Source organism: Tympanuchus pallidicinctus, unplaced genomic scaffold (genome assembly GCF_026119805.1).
Source record: "Tympanuchus pallidicinctus isolate F22 unplaced genomic scaffold, pur_lepc_1.0 scaffold8, whole genome shotgun sequence".
Taxonomy (NCBI): Eukaryota; Metazoa; Chordata; class Aves; order Galliformes; family Phasianidae; genus Tympanuchus; species Tympanuchus pallidicinctus.
In genome coordinates, this window is record NW_026294802.1 from 11884463 (window position 1) to 11902389 (window position 17927).

At 39.7% G+C, this 17927-nt stretch overlaps 1 long non-coding RNA gene across 9 annotated transcripts; it reads left to right on the top strand.

Moving 5' to 3' along the window:
• The first annotated feature begins 127 nt into the window (after positions 1–127).
• On the top strand, positions 128–16550 carry LOC128073098 (uncharacterized). Of its 9 annotated transcripts, none has more exons than XR_008202621.1 (4): positions 128–260; positions 404–4636; positions 15905–15951; positions 16251–16550. It is a non-coding gene; the product is annotated as an uncharacterized LOC128073098 (long non-coding RNA). The 9 variants fall into 9 exon arrangements; XR_008202620.1 differs by having other exon boundaries at positions 130–260; positions 408–4636; XR_008202622.1 differs by having other exon boundaries at positions 130–260; positions 608–4636.
• Positions 16551–17927: the final 1377 nt, after the last annotated feature.

The window sequence follows — 17927 nt, forward strand, 5'->3', positions numbered from 1 at the left end:
GGGTGCTCGCCGCCACCGCCGCTCTGCCCCGGGCTCAGCAGCAGCTGCAGTGACTGTGTGTCTGTGTCATGTCTGTGCATGGGCGGGAGGAGGCGCGGCGCCGAGGCGGAGCCAGCCCGCTGACACGCCGCCCTGTGACAGGCAACGAGCGCCCAACCACGGGCAGGCGCGAACCGCCCGCCTTCACCCAGCGGCGCCCCCGGGCCGCTACACCTGGCCGGGAGGGGCGGAGAGGGGGAAGCCGGCTCCGCACCTCAGCGGTGAGTGGGGGGAGCGCGGCCGCGGGAGGTGCCCTTCCCGGGAGGCACCGAGCTGCCTTTAACGCTGTTCGGTATTTTTATTTATTTATTTATTTGTTTGTTTTAATTCTCCCCGTGCGATAAACCGTGTGTGCGTTGCTGAGGGAGGTGTCTGAAGCGCTATGGGAAGCACAAGCAGGACAGAAATTCCAGCAGGGGAGCCAGTGTGAACGCAGTTTTGAAGACATTGATCCCTTCCTAGGATGGTAGAGGAAGGAAAGTAGGCACGTGCTTTGGGTACCAATGTAAGTAATCAGAAGCAGGAATAACAGGGATGCTGTTCAGTGTTTATTGCTTTCTTTTTCCAGAATTCCAGGAAGAATTCTTTTAGAACAGAACGTTGTTCTGTTGCAGATACCACAGATGCTAATTTCTCCTGTTCCATCAACTGTTTAAATGCTGTAATCGGTTCTGAACTTACATTTTGCAGTAAGTACACTCTACCAAAATACCGTGAACTCAGAAGCAGATTATTCATGGGAAGATATTGTTTGCCAGACTCGATTAAGGCTTTGGTCCATCAACCGCAGTGCTCTGCCGCCAGCCGTGCCCACTGCCGATGCTCCAGTCAGGAGTGGTATCAGATAGTAAATCATGAAGTTGAACGTGTCAGTGATATCACATAAGCATTGCTGACTACAAATTGACATAGGATGACAACTGGGAAAGCCTTTAGGAAAAAAAAAAAATAAAAACAATTCATAGAATGGTTTGAGTTGAGAAGGATCTTGAATGGCCATCTGTCCCACTCCCATGTGATGAGCAGGGGCACCTACAGCTAGATCAGGGAGTTCAGAGCCCCTCCAGCCTGTCTTTGAATGTCTCCAGAGATCCAGCATCTGCTCTGGGTAACCTGTTTCAGAACCTCACTATCCTCACTGAAAAAAACTTTATATTTAATCTAAATCTCCCCTCTTTTGGTTTGAGACCATTTCTCCTTGCTCTATCAATTCAGAGCTGAATGATTTTCCAGAGAAGCTATGATAACATACACATGTTGGTCTCCACAGTTTTCTTGAGCAAATTGAAGTCAGAATTGAGCTGTACTGCAGTGAGTTATTCTGTCCATTCTCTTAAGAGAAGCAAAAGGATCACCTATCATGTAATAACGTCTTTATCTTTTTTTGCACTCGTGAAGGTTTACAACTGCTTTTGTGACAATCACGATGAAAGAATTGCTGGGGATGTATGGGGGAGGGACCAAGACTGTATTACAGTTTCATTATTAAGAAAACCACATTGTCTACTGCCTATCACTGGGAGTTTGAGCAGATTCATATTTTTTAGTCTCATGCTGTGTCCTAGAGATTTGTGAATTGTCAGAGTCTGATCCTACTGAATGATTTCTACAGGTTCTTAAAGTTCTTGTCTTCTATTAGAACACGGAAATCTCAGCACCCACAAAAATTCTTAGGTTTTAAGAGCAGCATGGATTAATAGGATTAGCCAGCATGTCACTGTATGTCACAAATGATGGAACTTCATACTGCAACAAACTGTCTTATTTGAAATTGCTCTGCACCTGTCAGGTTGCTGTCCTACACAAAATGGAGAACAGTTGCTTGAACCCATGGCAGCATTAGTCAGACTCTGGCTGAGAGTGATTACTACCAGGTTACAAAAGCTGATGGGTGGGGGGAGCAATTACCTATAAAGAGAAAGTTGTTTTGTTTTGTTTTGTTTTTATTGTGCTTATAAGTGAATAATCTTTTAAAATTCATCATAAAAACACTTCATTCGACTTGGTCCTTGAAGACTTGAAGGAGCAATTGCTTTGGGCATCGAGTAAACAGCTGACGCGGAAGGGTCCTTAGCCCAAGATAGCTAAACAAAATAAAACAAAAAAAAGCTGCAAACGTTTACATTTCAAATTTCATTTAGCCAGAAAGAAGCTTTCTCCAGAAGCTACACAGATTCTGGAACAGGAGGTCTCCTAACGTTTTTTTAAAAAGTAAAACGTGCAGTAATGTCAAGTAAATGTTTTGTAAACCTGAACATGTATAAGGTTCAAAGCTTTAACAGTCACATTAATGAAAAATATACAAGCCAGACTTTTTTTTTTTTTTTTTTAAATAGGAACATGTCTATTTTGAGATTATATAAGTTTTTTTAAAAAATACTATAGGGATTATCTCTAATGTGCATTACATTAAATTATACAGCTGTAGAATTATCACACAAGAGTTTGAGCTTGTTCTTTCTTTTTCCCTTTCTGGAACAAGAGATAAAGGCATAAGAGTGCATGTATTCAGACAGGTTATAGTACTTTCACAGTAGCAAAACATCACTGAGTACAGTAAGACTGTGTCTGTTCGTAAGGCCTTGAAAATTTACAGATTAGCTGAGATTCTATGAGAACAAAATTATTTCCAGTATAATCACTTGATGTGAAAGGAAGGACGGGTTTTAAGGTCCATAAATATTCAAGCTAAGAGCGTACATGGAGTTCATCTCCTGTTGAGACCAATGAAGTCTTTTTTACATTCTTACAGTTGCTTCATTGTTCTAGATGAAGTCAACAAGTATGAGCTCTTTTGAGAAAAAAGACAGTGCTTTGTTCATCAAGTGACATACAAATGCTTTACTGCTTTATTAGTGCATTACTTGCTAGCTTCAATAGTGGCTAAAATATTCTTGAAAGCTACAAAGGTGTCTCTGCCCAAATTCCTCCACAGGCACTCCTTTGATTAATGGGCATTTTAAATACATGGTAAGACTGGTGCTGCTGTGTCACACTCAGGATTTTGGACATGCATGGACAAAAGAAAGTTATCCATGAGCTGCTTTTGTGTGGAGTCATTGGAATAGCTACTTTTGCATAGAAGTTAGGATATTGTCACAGGGAACCAGAAGCTGGCTGGACTGTGTTAACTGATGCACTTCAACACAGAAGGTTAGGACTCTTTGTTCATAAATCTTCATTCTTGACTTCTAGATGTGAAACTGCATGATTGTTAATGATATCAGTACAAAGAGCAAGACTAGAAGTCTGAAGCAAGTCCCAGTCTGTGAGATTCTTCTTATCATCTGCCGCTACAATGAACACGGCTACTGAAGGACCGACTGCCCAACATCTCTTGTAGTAAGAAAGGTATTTTAGACAGGAAATGACAGAGATATAATCTTTATAAAAACAAGTGTCTAGTTCTTGAGTGTAAAATGGAAACTCCATTACATACGCTCTCCCTTATGGACACTAAATTAAATTTTAATTGAGAATTTCCTGTGCACGTAACAAAAAAAAATGAAAAAGAAAACAACAAAAAAAAAACCACTGCACAAAAAAAACCAAACCAACCCAGCCCTTGTGGCTATAACAACTGCGGAAAAAAACATGACCCTCTAAAAATTCATGCCTTTAAGTGAATAGAAAACATCATGAAAACCTAAAACATTTAGAATTCAGAGGAAAATAAATTATTAAACGGAAATGTTTGTCTTCTAAGCCAAAGTCAATTTCTGACAATAAACTGAATATTTTGTGATAAATCACGTTGAATTTCATACACGTTTCTCCTGGAATTCAATTGTGCCTCTGACCCAAAAAGGAAAATGTAAACATCTCTACTGGCATCTTAGGTAAGTGTACGATGCTACAATCTAAGAAAAGATGAAGGAGAGGGGTATTTTTCTCTACTTGTTATCTTTGTACCGGAGAAAAGTGTTTATAGATTTTCTGTTTTATTGTTGCTGCCAGTTACTAATTTCCCTTTGTTATGACTTAGTTAAGTGGAGAATAGTTGTTTTTTTGGTTGTTTGTTTTTAATCTGTTTTGTTTTTAAAGGAAGGAGTAGTGCTTTTAAAACCATAACAAATAGTGGTAAGAAGTAGAAGAGTAAGTATGCACAACTTTAATTTTGTGAAGTTAATCTAATTTGGCATTATTTTTTTTAAGTTGAGATCTACCAAGATGGTCAAGTCAGTTCTACATTGCTACTTACTGATGACTTTTTTGCTAATCTGTCACATACAACTCAGAAAATAATTTGTTTTTTACTCCATAAAGTTTACACCAGTGTTTCCAGAGGTCTCAGTAACTCAGTAAGTATCTTATAAAATGAGTAACAAGTGCCGTGTTTGAAATGATGTGCTTTTGGTTCGTGGGTTTTTTTTTTTTGAGGTTGTTTTGTTTCTGATGTAGTCTTCATTATATGCTACTCGCAGTGAAGTTATGGATAATATACGATAGCATAATTTGTCTGTACTAACATGTATCCTTCCATTTACAGAAGCTTCTAGTTAAAAAAAAAGTGACACTGGACAAACTTTAAGTATCTTTAAATTTGCTTAGCCAGGAAAATGAAATTGACCCTGATACTCTTACAGCCTAAATCAAGGTATGTTGAAGTAAGTAATGCAACTGCAGTGATTCCTATGGTATTCAATCTAGACTATCCTTTGTGTCCCAATCTGTGTTATGGGAAAATGTGTATGCACATATATTATACATACACTTTGTGAAGCTTCTTTTCTGTAATTATTTCTATTTGCTTCACCTCAGTCCCAAACAAATAAGGGATATATTGTTTATCTCTTGTTATACAGTCTGTTTTCTTTTGTTACACGTCTCCATTTATTCCCCCATCGTATGAATGTTAAATGAGATTATGACAAGCCTCAACTAAATTGTAAACCTATATAATTAATATCTGCTATCTTTTCTAGAAGAATTAAAGTGCATAACGTATTGTTCCTTTAGTCTTTGCCTTGTGCATTTAGATTTTAATTCACCTAAGGAAACCTTTTACTTCTGAGGTAAAAATGAGGATCAAAACAAGACCTTTTGTTTCCATTAGAAGCACTTAATGGTCTTCTTGTTTTCAGAAGGTCTAATTGTTTTCAGAATAGCTTCATTAACTTCTGAAAGTGTTACTAAGACAGGCGTCCCCAGAGCCAGGATGCTAATTAGAAGGAAAACTGGCCGTAGAGTAGTTGAAGAATGGTGTCTTCTTTAAAAGAGCAAGAAGGCTCATTCAATCATTGACAGAATGTTTCTGCCAAGAAGTAGGAGTAACTGCCAGTGATACAAACTCAGAGAATACCTGTGACAAATGACTTATTCCCACAGTCAAATGACTTCTTCAGACAACCAACAACAGGAAGCTCTCAGACGATTAAGTGAATAGTGCTGAGATGTTCGTCAACTTCAGTGCAGTCCAAGTAGTGTCTTTTGTGGCCAACTTTATCTGTCAGCTCCAATATTCCTAATTCAGTAGGTCAGGCATGTTTGGAGGGTGCTTTAATTGCTTTCTTAGTTGACAGAATGGCAGTAGCAGCACATTTGGTCTTCATCACATTCACACTCATTTTGTATTGAAGCTCTTTTATGTCCAGCCAAAAAAAAAAAAAAAAAAACCAAAAACCAATAAACTTATGCAGAACTGAAGAATAAGCAGATATAAAATGTAAACATGATAATTGATAACAACATACATCTTAAGTCTGTATAAAAATACCTGAGTTAAAAACAGTGACAGTGACAGTGAGCTGCACTGAGCTCTCTGTAGCCAAGACTGTCAATTCTAAAGGAAGTTTCTATGTTCTTGCTGTCATTTGATAAGTTGTGAACTATGATCTGGGCTTGCTACATTGGCAAGAGAATAGGGAAAGTCACCTCATCTCAATAGTAAAACTGTCAGTAGTAAAAGGGTAATTCTCAGTCTCTCCAGTAGTTACAGGGAAGCTGATACTAAGGTCAAACAGCAAGACAAAAGACCAATACTAGTGCCAATGAACATGTCAACATTAAGGACTGTTTTTTCAGAGGAGTACTTTAACACTTCAATATTCTGTGATTCAAACAGTATTTGGACACAGTAGAGGTTTTTTCATTGATTCTTAGATAAAACTAAAGCTGTTAGACATTTTAGAGGCCACCCTGACAAGGCTGGACCCAGAAAAAGGATAGTCCTTCGAAGTCTGAAGATGACATTGAAGGAACTCAGCAATAGATACAAAAAGTCCCTACCATTTCAATAGGCATTATACACCCTCTGTGTGTACTTGCTCCTGAGCTTGGCAACCACACAAGTCTAGGCATTGCTGCTTACTCTAAGATTACAGTCTGTATCAGATTGCATACTGAAGAAAAGAATAAGCTTTTGCCATCATGATGGCATCAGAATTGACAACTCCTGCAGTACTTACAAAGTAAAGACCAGATAATGCAAAGTTTCCAGTGAAATCAACATGCATTTAAATCAGTTAAATTAATTTAGTCTACAGAGAAGAAAAATAATTATAAATATCAGTTTTCTAACACACAAAATCACAGCAGTGCAATTGGAAATGTTACTGGCATGATGCCCTTTCCCTGTGTTGGTAGTATCTCCAAGTGTGCTGCCTTATTGTTTCTGTGCTAGATTGATATTAAAGCAACTGCAGTGTAAGGGAATGACTCAAAATCTTTCCAGTACTAGGCTTGACGCCCATGGCATTTTGAAACTTTCTACCCACCTTCTTCCACTCAGCATAACCAAAGGCAAAATAGGTGCAGCCAAAACAAGTGTTCATTAGTAGGAGGTTCTGTATTTTCCTACCTTCTCCCAAGTCAAGGTGAAAAACATGTAGGCTTTATGACAAATGCAGTGTTAGCGCTACTGTGGCAATCAGTAAGTTGTACTATAGGAGAATGGCACATTTTGATCAGCTAGCTCACTGAAAGGAAGGACTGGTTGCAAGTGATACTTGTGCAGGGCAATCTCTTGAGAGGTAGATGGCTGAGGGGCAAGGTTGTCAGCAGCTGGACCCTCAAAAGTAGTTTTATATTAAAAAAATATCTGAGAATCCTGCTAGGGAACAGTGCCACCAGTGTGTGGGCATAAATAGATGGATTTTACTTACGTAAGCCCCTTAAAATCCCTGTGTGATTAATAGAAGCTTGATAAAGGGGACAGCTGCATTTGTAAAGAATCTATACTCATTAGGTGAACTCATACCTCTTGTTCTTCCTAAGCTAAGAAAGCTCATTCTCTCTTGAATTGTTACCAGGCTTTCAAAAAAGAATTTTTCTGAACTGGTTACCCCTCTGTATTTGAGCCTAGTTGGGAATGGTTACTGGAACTAACAATGGGCAATTTATTTCTTCCATGGAGAACTAAAGAGCCTCTTAGGAAACACTGATTTTCAGTTTCCTTTGCTGCACCAAGCCTAGTAAGGGTATATTTTCTATGCTAAAATGTTAACATGTTGGGCTGATTAGCATCTCTTGAACAACATGATCACACAACACCATCAGTAGCCCCACAGTCCCATACTTTCCAGTTCATTTTGAGGTAACATGTAGGCATGTTCTGCCTTTTCTTTTGATAACCTTCCCTTTTGTAAATAAAAGTTTTAAACTCAGAAGAGAATATTTTCTGCCCCAGTACATCTGTATCAACTTCATCCCCCTCAGCAAACTGCTAACTCTACAACTATGCTCAGTCTTCTGTTAGGTGCATGCTGTTTTATCAGGGACAGAAAGATGGACTTCTTTTATAAAACAGGATGAAGTGGAAAGAGTAGATTCAGTAGGACAAGTAGTTAATATAAATTACTAAGAAATACAATGCCAAAAATATCCTGTCTCCATCAGTTTAAATTCACACCTACTCCTATCTAAGCAGGAGAAAGAAAAAATGAAATCTCCTTCAGCTTTCAAAACTTCATCCATCTCCTGAGAATCAAATCTTCGGCTGGCAGATGTCAGCAGGCAGCACCAGAACCATACTGTATTCCTGGAGGATCCACTCTTCAACACTAGACTGCCACAGCTTGAGTGTCAGAGTCACAGATAACTCCCAGCATTACTTGAGGGCAGTTAAATTCCCTGGGGACCTTGTATGATGTTGTCAGCCTGACTGGGTAGTAAAGCAGACCACCACTTCTGCAGGTGGGTAGAGGGTGCACTTAATGTTTTAGTCTCTTCCTATTGCTATGCCTGTTACCAGTTATTCTTAAAAACCAATTGCTTTCCTGAGACAGACATTGGGTCCCAATGAACCACATCAGTAGTGAATTGTCTGGGAGGGAGGACAGCATTAAGCGAACCAAATAGAAATAATGGTACTGAGTGGACTTGGAGTGGACAGTGAGCAAAGAGAAAGGAACCCAAGAGAGTTGCATCATGTAGTAAATACTGTTTAGGTGAAACCATCACAGTAGTACGCCAGGCAGGAATGTAAATGGTGGAAATGTGGGTGTAAATGTCTTCTAGGCTGTTTAAGTTAAGGCTGTTACTGTGGAAAGATGCATAGCTTCTAATTAGAATGCATGTTGAAAACCCTGCATCATAAAAATGGAGAGCAGAATCTGAACATGCTGCATATCGTGAATCCGACTGAATAGGACTCAGAGAGGAATTGACAAGGGTGTTTTAGCAGTCACTGAAAATTATCTCATGGGTTCTTTATGTAGACGTGTTTTTGTGGTATCAAGCTGCAGGAGCTTAGGAGTTTTGTAGAGCTTCTTGAAAGTGCTGTTGCTCACTAGATGTCTGAGACTCTCTTCAGCAGCACTGAAGATTCCATCCTCAGCCACAGTGAGTTACCATAGACCATACCGTATGACCATACCATAGACCAGCAGCATATGAGTGCTGAGACCACAATTCTGACAAAGTTGTGCAGACATGCTCAGTGCTGCATGCTGCAAGTTGGCCCAGAGAAAACAAGAAGGCTTTTATAGGAAATATGAAGACTTTTGCAAGAGACCAGCCCCAGGTGTGGACAAAGTAGGACACAATCTAGAACAGCAGAATGACTGTTGTCCAACAGACTACTTTGTGCCTGATCTGTAGTTAACCAGATTGGCTCCTACTACTGCTGTTGTCACCAGAGTACAGACAAGATGTCTGGTGTGGTGTCTGTCCACTGCTGGGATTGAGAGTCCTCTGCAGCAGTGTTGGATCTGGCGACATGCTACTCACCCTCATAGAAGTACTGGAGTTGATCACTACTTCACTGTACTGTCTCCAGCCCATCTCCTTCTCATTCCTTTCCCTTGGCAACAGCATCCCCAAGTCCCTCAGCTTTGAAACAGAAACACTGTATTTAACATGTGTTGAGATTTTTGAGCTGGCTGTGCTTTGTAGTACAGGTCTTCCATATATACCAGAAATTCACATTGATTAAATACAACTGTCATGTTCAGTTCCTTAGAAGGTTTGTCAAACAAACAAACAAAGCTAGCTTTTAAAGAGAGTTGGTATGGTGGAAGGCAACCAAATCCAGGACAGTGTAGTAACAAAATATGGGTGGAAATCAGATGTGCACACACCATTTATCATAATTGGAGATTATGCGATGGTATCACTACAGTTCTGTGCTTACATGCCTTTTAAAAAAAAAATTTAAGAAAAATTGTGCTGAGTTCTTTTACCAACCAATAGTACCTAAAGGTGTTACTCTTAGTGGTTATGAACAAGAGAGGAGTGATGTCGTACAGTGCTATTCATATACCACACAACTAAACTCACCAGCTTTCTAAGAGCAACAATCAAAACAACATTCTTTCCCCCGCCCAGAGCAGACAGATCCATAAATTCTATAAACCTCACATTTACACAAAGTACAGGTCTCATTGTGTTCAGAATCGTTAGACTTGGCGAATGAGTGATGCAGAACCTCCTTACAGAATAGCTGTAATACACTGAAAGTGGAGTTGAGGTACATCAGGCTCTGAATCTCTCCACTGATTTTTGACAGGAATCTGCTCTATTCCCTTATACTTACTAGATCCTTTCTTTGAAAGGAGAACTAAACAGTCGGAATTGATTATCACATTATTGTTTCAAAGGAAACCAAAAGGTGCTGTAGTTAAGAAGAAGTAATTAGGCAGACTCTACTACTTTTTGAAAACATTGCTCTGAGGAATAAGTAGTAATTCATGTGAAATACATAGTAGTGTTCTGCTCAGAGGGGGAGAAAAGAAAAGCAACCTGAGCTCTGCACTTTTGTAGCTATAAGAGTCTCTTCTAAATTTGTGATCTTTTTGCATGTTTCTGGATTCCCTTGTTTTGTTAAAGCAGAAACTCACAGATGCAAGTGGAGATATCTGGACAGTAGGAGGGAGTAAAAGGTAACCAGCATGAAAAACAGCTGTGGAACACAGGCAAGATGCTGGTTTCACTGGTTTTTTTTTGTTTTTTTTTTTTGCTTCCCCCGTCTTCCCCCCCATATGGTTTGTGTTTGTGAGGTTTGCATTCTGAAAGCCTTAGCTCCCTGTTAATGCAGATTCTCATCTAGGATTATATACATTTAAATCCTCGTACTGTTGTAAGCAATGAACATTAGCAACCTTTATTTACACTGCTGTTCTATAAAAAGCAGAGGAAATGCCGAAAAGAGGATATTTTCCTTTGGCAAAAGGACACAACCTGATTAGAATATTATATAATGTTAATATTCATTTGGCATCTTTTTTGAGGCAGATCTAGAAATTCAGCACCTAAGATGATGGTGGCAGCTGCATGCTGGAAAAAATGAAATTATCTGTCTGAGAACTTTTTAATGACTTGTTCAGAACTGATTGGTAAAGGTAGCTGAGAAGGAGCACGTGGGAGGGAAAGAAGAGTGGCTGCCAACACTGCAAGAGTCCCTGTTCCTTCCCTTACAGTTATGACAGAAAGGGAATGTTGCAGCCATAGGCAGGGATAGATTGGAGGAGGACCAGGAGTGCTGACAGGTACTCCCACCTCTGCCAGAGGCCAAGTACCCAAGCTTCATTCAAGCACTCAGAAAAGGAATTAGGCTCTACTGAAGAAGCAGCCAACTTGAAACAATTCTGTGATGGAGCTTAAGCCAGGAACCAAGGCCAGCCTCCATGTTGGCAGGGCAGTGAATCCACTGACCCAAGTGCAGTAACTTGGCAGCATGAGCGAAGACAGATTCAGTGACAATCCTAGATAAGGCACGGTGAAGAAGCAGCTCCACAGTCCAGCCAGTCTAGTCAGGAGCAGAGTGCTGCAGCTTGGGGCTGCAATACAAACCTGTTTGAGCCAAAGACTGAAGCAAGCACAGATACAACATTCACATAATTCAGAGCAAAAGTAAGTTCTCAAACCTGATCTTGAATAGCTCTGGAACATGGGAGAGACTGGGCAGGGTCCCAGATGAGGCAGGTTTGGGCAATTAAGATCTGTTAATGTACCCAGGACTCTAAGGAGAAAAAAGAAAATGGCTCTTACTTTCTGTTGTGTTGTATGTCTTTCTGCTTGCTAAGAAGAAGTAATATGAAGTATGTATTTATGGTTCATCAGAACAATAACTGCTGCCTCAGCAGCAGTCTTTTCAAAGAGAGTAGAGATTTGTAGATTAAAAAAAGGGGGAAAAAAATGGAAAAAGAAAAAAAAAGAAAAACAGCACCACTATCCAGTCAATAGGTATTACAAAATTAAGAGCAGAGGAATGAATTAGACTTACAGAGAATTAATGAGGTTTACGGATGGGGTAAAAGAGTGGTGAATTCAGTGGAAAGAAAAGGCTTGCAGAGGAAGCGTTAATGGTACGTGAGGGGCAAAAAGTGGGGGAGAGGAGTGTGGCAAGGAGAAAAGATTGCAGGATGGTGAAAAAAAGTCTGAAGTGGAAAATGAAGCAAGAGACCTATGCAAAAACAAAACAAAACACACAAAAAACCCACAAAGAATGGAGGAGAAAGAGACAGAGGCTGTTTTGGAGAACTGAAGGAAGTCTGAAATCTGGGAAAAGATCATAGAGATGAAGGAGGGAAGACAAACTATCTTCTGAATTACAGCTTGTAGACCATCTAGTGCTCTGAATGAGTCAACAAATCTCTTCCCATCTGTGGAACCCTCGAAATATCTCTAGTTACATTTATAACCTGTCCTATGGAAATGCATTTCACTTTCTGTATCACTCAAGAACCTCACAACCAGAAACAATAATTACTGAGCTCAACTGTCCCATCAGTAACCAACTTGAATAGGATGACCAGTGAATGTGACAACAGGCAGTGGAACGTTAATGAGTAGAATAATTGTAATCCTATAGATGGTAAATGGGAATGACATAACAGCCACGTTGGCTCCTGCTCACTCTAAGCTTGTGCATCAAAGAGGTATAGTCAGTGAGTTTCCAAATGTTACATAACAAAAGCTGAGATAAAAGGGATGAGTCTGTCTCCGATCTGATCTTTACTGTGAAAAGGGGAGGATATTTTATGAACTATCACTCTGAGTACAAATAAATGTAGAATTTAAGAGAGAACTGATGAACTTGATTTATAAATAAAGTGTAGAGAACAATCCCTGATGTGTAAGAACTCTTTACAGCCTTCAAGGAGTCTGGTCCACTTTTATAATCCAATACAGATCATGTTCAAAGTAAATTATTACATGTTAGCTTCTGTAGCAGACCCATTAACATCGAAACAGATTGCAAAGACATTATAAAGTGGTTAATGCACTTGTTGCATAGCAGAGCTCTATAGAGCTGACTGTTTATCCTGGTTTCCTGTTAATTTGGCAAGAACTGAAGTTCTAGTCTTCAGCACAGGCCAAGACATGTCAAACAGGATGATCTGATGAACACTGATCAATGAGACTAATGATATCTGATTATAGGAAGTGTTCCTGCCACATTGGCACTCCCAGTTCTTCTCACAATAGACACTGAGAATGTTCTCAGCTGCTTTTGGCCCTCTCTGTACACTGTTGAAGACTTCACCAGAATTCAAATGAAAATGTCTTTATCACAACATCAGGGTCTCATCTTTTTTTGGTCACAGCTTTATTAGCAAAAATATTCCAACTTTATTAGCAGTAATATTCCACATACTTTGCTGTGTTCCAACACAGCAAAGTAACTCAGGGTAAGACTTTAGGCTCAGCAGTTGCTGGCTTTCTTAGGATTTTCCCCCAAATACTCGGTCTAACTACCCATACCTGTCTCCAACAGGCAGGAGATTCTGGCAGATTCCAACCTCTACTGTGATTCTGGGGCAGTCCAACTCGAAGTTCAGATAAAGATTTTTATCTTATGAAGGTTTCACAGCTCTTTCTGTAGAATGGGATGCAGAGGAAACATCTAAATTAGATAAATGATATCGCAGAGGTTGTAATGCAAAATCAGACTAGTTAAAATTGCAGAGGGACCATTTTTCAGCAAAAGGCAGACATGCCTCCCTGAGCTTAAAGTCCTCAGTGAGAGAAAGGTAGCACTGGAACTCTGTGACTTCAAGGGCTTATGGGAAAAGAAAATGTATTTCTTGGAGAACACAAACCAAACCAGCCGGCAGGGAGGGGTGATGGCAGATGCTGCAACTTCTGCTTTGAGGTAGGAGGGAGAACAGATGAAATAAAGGGAACATGTTCCAATATAATAAATAGCTGGCTGGAGGAATAAAGGTTCATGAAATAAAAGCAAAGGAAAATAACACAGTGTCTCAGCGTATTGGAAGCTGGAGCTTAATGTAGAGCTACATTGTCTTTTCAAAGACAGAGACAATTTTCTCTTAATGAGAATTTTATTATTTTTCCCATCTCCATGGTACAGGAGTAGCAAGGCTCTGGTGTCTCACAAAGGTAAAGTTACAGCCAGACAACCCCACAGAGTGTCAGAGAAGAAAGGTTTGTAATGATGGCAGCAAGGTTTCCATAGAGGATGTCAACTTGGAAGAAAAATACTGGTCTGAAAATGCTACGTGCTGTAATTTAAGTTTCAAGCTGAGATGGATGGAAAGCTCACACTGAGAAGGAAGGATGATGGGGTTGCTACTGGACTAGCAGCTGGTAATGGATCACCACATGAAGACAGTTTTTCACTTGAGCATTAACTTCAGTGTGTTTCAGTCCTGTTGATCTCACCTCTGAGTTTACATCCGTATGCCCCTAGCATCTGCCTATGCATAGTATATATTATGTTAGAAGAAAAAAGAATTGGAGAATGCTTTCTTACGAGACCAAGCTAAGCAAGATGCATGTCTGGCAGCAGCCAGCATCTTTAGTAATAGAATATTCAGACCATTGCATCTGCTTCATTCTAGGACTGGCTCCAACACTTGGTCAATCTCTGCTTTACAGAAGAGCTGACAGATATCCTATTCTAGACTACATCTTTCTCAAAAGAAGCAAAACTGAGCTTAAAAAACAAAACACTGTAGTCACAGAAGCAACAATAACTGACCTCCCTTTCTGGCAATGATGACCAGAGGGACAGTTGAGAACACACTTTACTGGGGTAGAAGCAGTAATACAGAAATTATTCATTCCCTTAGCAACTAGGACAACCTTTTCTTTAATTAGCACATCTTAGTTTGAACTTCGCTAATAAAGCCTGCCTACACTACACGCTCACCATGGTTTAGGTAATCTAGCAGTTGCCAACATACAGCAGCATTCCACGCTTCTGCATCCTGATGTTCTCTGCACTAGCACTCCATTCACAGATCCCACATCTGCAGGCATGCTGTGGGTGGTGGTAATGAATGATACATCCATGCCGGTTTCTCACCTTGGACTCATGATCCCACATCCCACCATGAATTTCCATGGGCTGGCAGGCACAGGGTGTTGTGGAATGACTTCTGTGTGTTCTTTTGGGATTTAGAAGGTTGTTGCCTTTACCAAAGGAATGCAGTCACTGGTGTTAGTTTAGCAGGATGTGGTAGAGGTATAAAAAGGCTTCCTCACTGCCCGAGCAGCCCCTGATAGCACATCCTCCCATCTTGGCACTCTGAGCCACTCTCTTCTGGAGCCTCTTGCCCAACAGCGTCACTGGTGACTAATGAACTTGTGTAGGAAATGACCCAGATTCAGTGACACCAGGAATTGCAGAATTCACACTTCTAGAAAATGCATCAGATGAGTTTGTAGTACCATTGTGTGTAGTTTCTAGAAAAACAGTCCTTACAGGGGAAAAAAAAAAAAAAAAAAAAAAAAAAAAAGAGAGAGAGATAAAGGAAATTGTAAGAATAGTTAAATAAAAACTTGATCAAGGAAATTAGATGTCTGGATGAGAACACGTTTTTGGACAAAACTGAGGGTTTACTAAATCATTGTTATAGTTCTAACTGTAGCTTACACAGACCTATTGAAGCTTTGTCAGCATAGCAACTGTAGCAATAAGCTTAGAGCAGACAGTAAAACTCATCTGAAATACAACATGATCAACTATTCTGGGCTAAATGCTGTTCTGCCATGGGTACTGAAGAGGTAGAATTCAAAGCTAGCATGAGCATGCCTGTATGAAATGCTGCCACTCCAGTGGAATAAATCAAAGTCTTAGAGATTAAGACTCGCTACATAGTGAAGCATGAGAGAAACAGTGCATTCAAAAAGGAGTTAATGGGTTATTTAATAACAAGATGAATTATGGAAACAAACTCTTCATCTTTTTGTTTTAATTAATTAACCCTGGGGATTAAGTAAAGAACTCAAGATCACATGTTCAGAAAGCCTGCTCAGCAGAAAAAATGGATTAAGCTGTTATTTCTTGTGGGACATGTTCAGTATACTTCTACCTGCAGTTTATGTAAAATGGTATGTTAAGAGGTGTCTTAATTACAAGATGTACAAGTTAGAAATGTCAAAGGGGAGTATTTCACAATTAAAAAAAGGTGATTTATGCAGTCTTTTTTTTTTCTTTTTTTTTTCTTTTTTTTTCTAGTGTTAAAGAATAAAGAACTGAAAGAGGGAGCTGCTGCATCCTCAAAGGTGAGAGCTATCTTTTCGAGATACTAGCAAGCCCTTGCAAAAGTAGTTTATGGAAATAAAAAAAAAAAATAAAAGCATGGCAGAATCAGTAAATGCACAGTACATTGTACAGTGTCATACGTACATGATAATGAGCCTGTGTTTTCAAATGAGGATAATACTGGAGCCACCTGTTCTGCGTGTCTGGGATTGGCCAAGAGGACCTCCAGAGCTTCCTGCCAACATCAGCTGCTCTGTGATTCTGTGGCTCTGCTAACAGTAGCAACTAGGTGTTTGTTTTCTGTGTTTGAAAATTTCAGGCCTTTAATGGATCGTTGCCCCCCCTCAGAATCAAAGACACAGAGAAGTGCTGTGATCAAAGACGTACATCATGTGTCTGAAATGGAATCCAGGAAATGCAAATTCAACTGGCACAAAGGATTGTCACCTCTTTGCTCTGGTTATGTGCATCTCTAAATTAGCTGTTAGATAATTTTGCCACTTTGCTGAACTTTTGCCCATTGTGCACTGAAGGCATTTATTCTTCCTTGTCCAGGAAGAAAGGCTTAAGTAGTAGTTACAAAGATAGAAGAGAGAATAAAGCTCCCATGCTAATCTTATGTTTCGTGTGTTTTCTTATTAGACTATAAAAGTGATGTTCCCAAAGGTGTGGAGTCAGGGATATTTTAAAACTGCTGATGAGCATCATTCCATTGCTAACTTAAGTAGATTTACCCAATGCAAAAGGCAGTTTGTTCTATTACAAAATCAATTCCTACTGCATAGAGGCATAACAGGAAGGTGTAACATCAACTGCATCAACTACTGTAATAGTGAAGTTGGTCTCCTGGTTTTCTCTTGTAAAGTTTTTGGAGATCTACTTATGAAAAATGCAGCAGAGGCAGGTAATGTACTGTTTTTCCATAGTTCAATTGCTTCTGTCTGTGCTGGCAGATACTCCTCTCAGCCCATTAAAATATGAGATTGAAAGGATGCTATCAATTCAGAATACTTCTCCTTTAGCTGCGATCGTAATAACACCTCGGAACACACACAATAAAATGGCTTTCCAAATGAAATCTGACATTCTTGAGCACTGCCGTTTGTTTTCATGCACCAGTCCCCCAGCCTGACAGTTCCTGATGAACTCCTGCCCCAGGAGTCAAAAACAAGTAAGTGTTTTGGATTAAAAATACTTTTAAAACAGTAAACTTGGGCATGAGGGCTCCTGTCAGCAACTTGCTTTTGCACATAAACAGTGAATGGGATAAAATACATAACTTCCTTTTTTTTTTTTTCTTTGTATTATCATTACTTTTTCCTGGACAGTGGGCAGAACTAAAGCTGATTGTTTGTGTGTTGGTTCTCTCTTGCTCGCATTTTATATGGGTTTTCCATTAGTTTAAATGGCCGGAGTCTGTCTTTCCTGGAGAAAGAACACTGTGAGTTCTGATTTGCCATTATGATAAAACACATTGTAGTGATAATGTATAGCACATGGAAAACTTCAGTGAAGTAACGTTAAAAAATATGTCAATGCTTGAATTTTTTAGATGCGTTTAGCACCCATTCCTGAAATGCATTCTTTTAAGTGGCAGGCCAAACAAAGACCACAACTTTTGCCATAAGTCTCTGTAGCCCAAGTGGAAGCAGAAATCCCACTAATCTAGTTTTACCCACAGCATGGTGTAATGTGAGCCCCTCTGTTTCACACAGTCAAGACACATTTGGCCAGTCGAGGGGATTGGCAGGTTCACCATCCTTAATAGCTTTATAATTGGATTTTTTTTTTTTTTTTGCCAGTTTGTGCGCATTTATCAGCAATGTCTACATCAAAAGAGGTCAAGCAGAGCTTCCCCAAGCTCACCACTGCCCTTTCCACAATTCAGATCACTCCTTTAAACATTATAAGGCTGTCATTTTTCTCTGTGGCATCTGTGGATTAGGGTAACATTTACTTCAGATGAAATGTATTTCCATAAGACTGATGGAGGGCC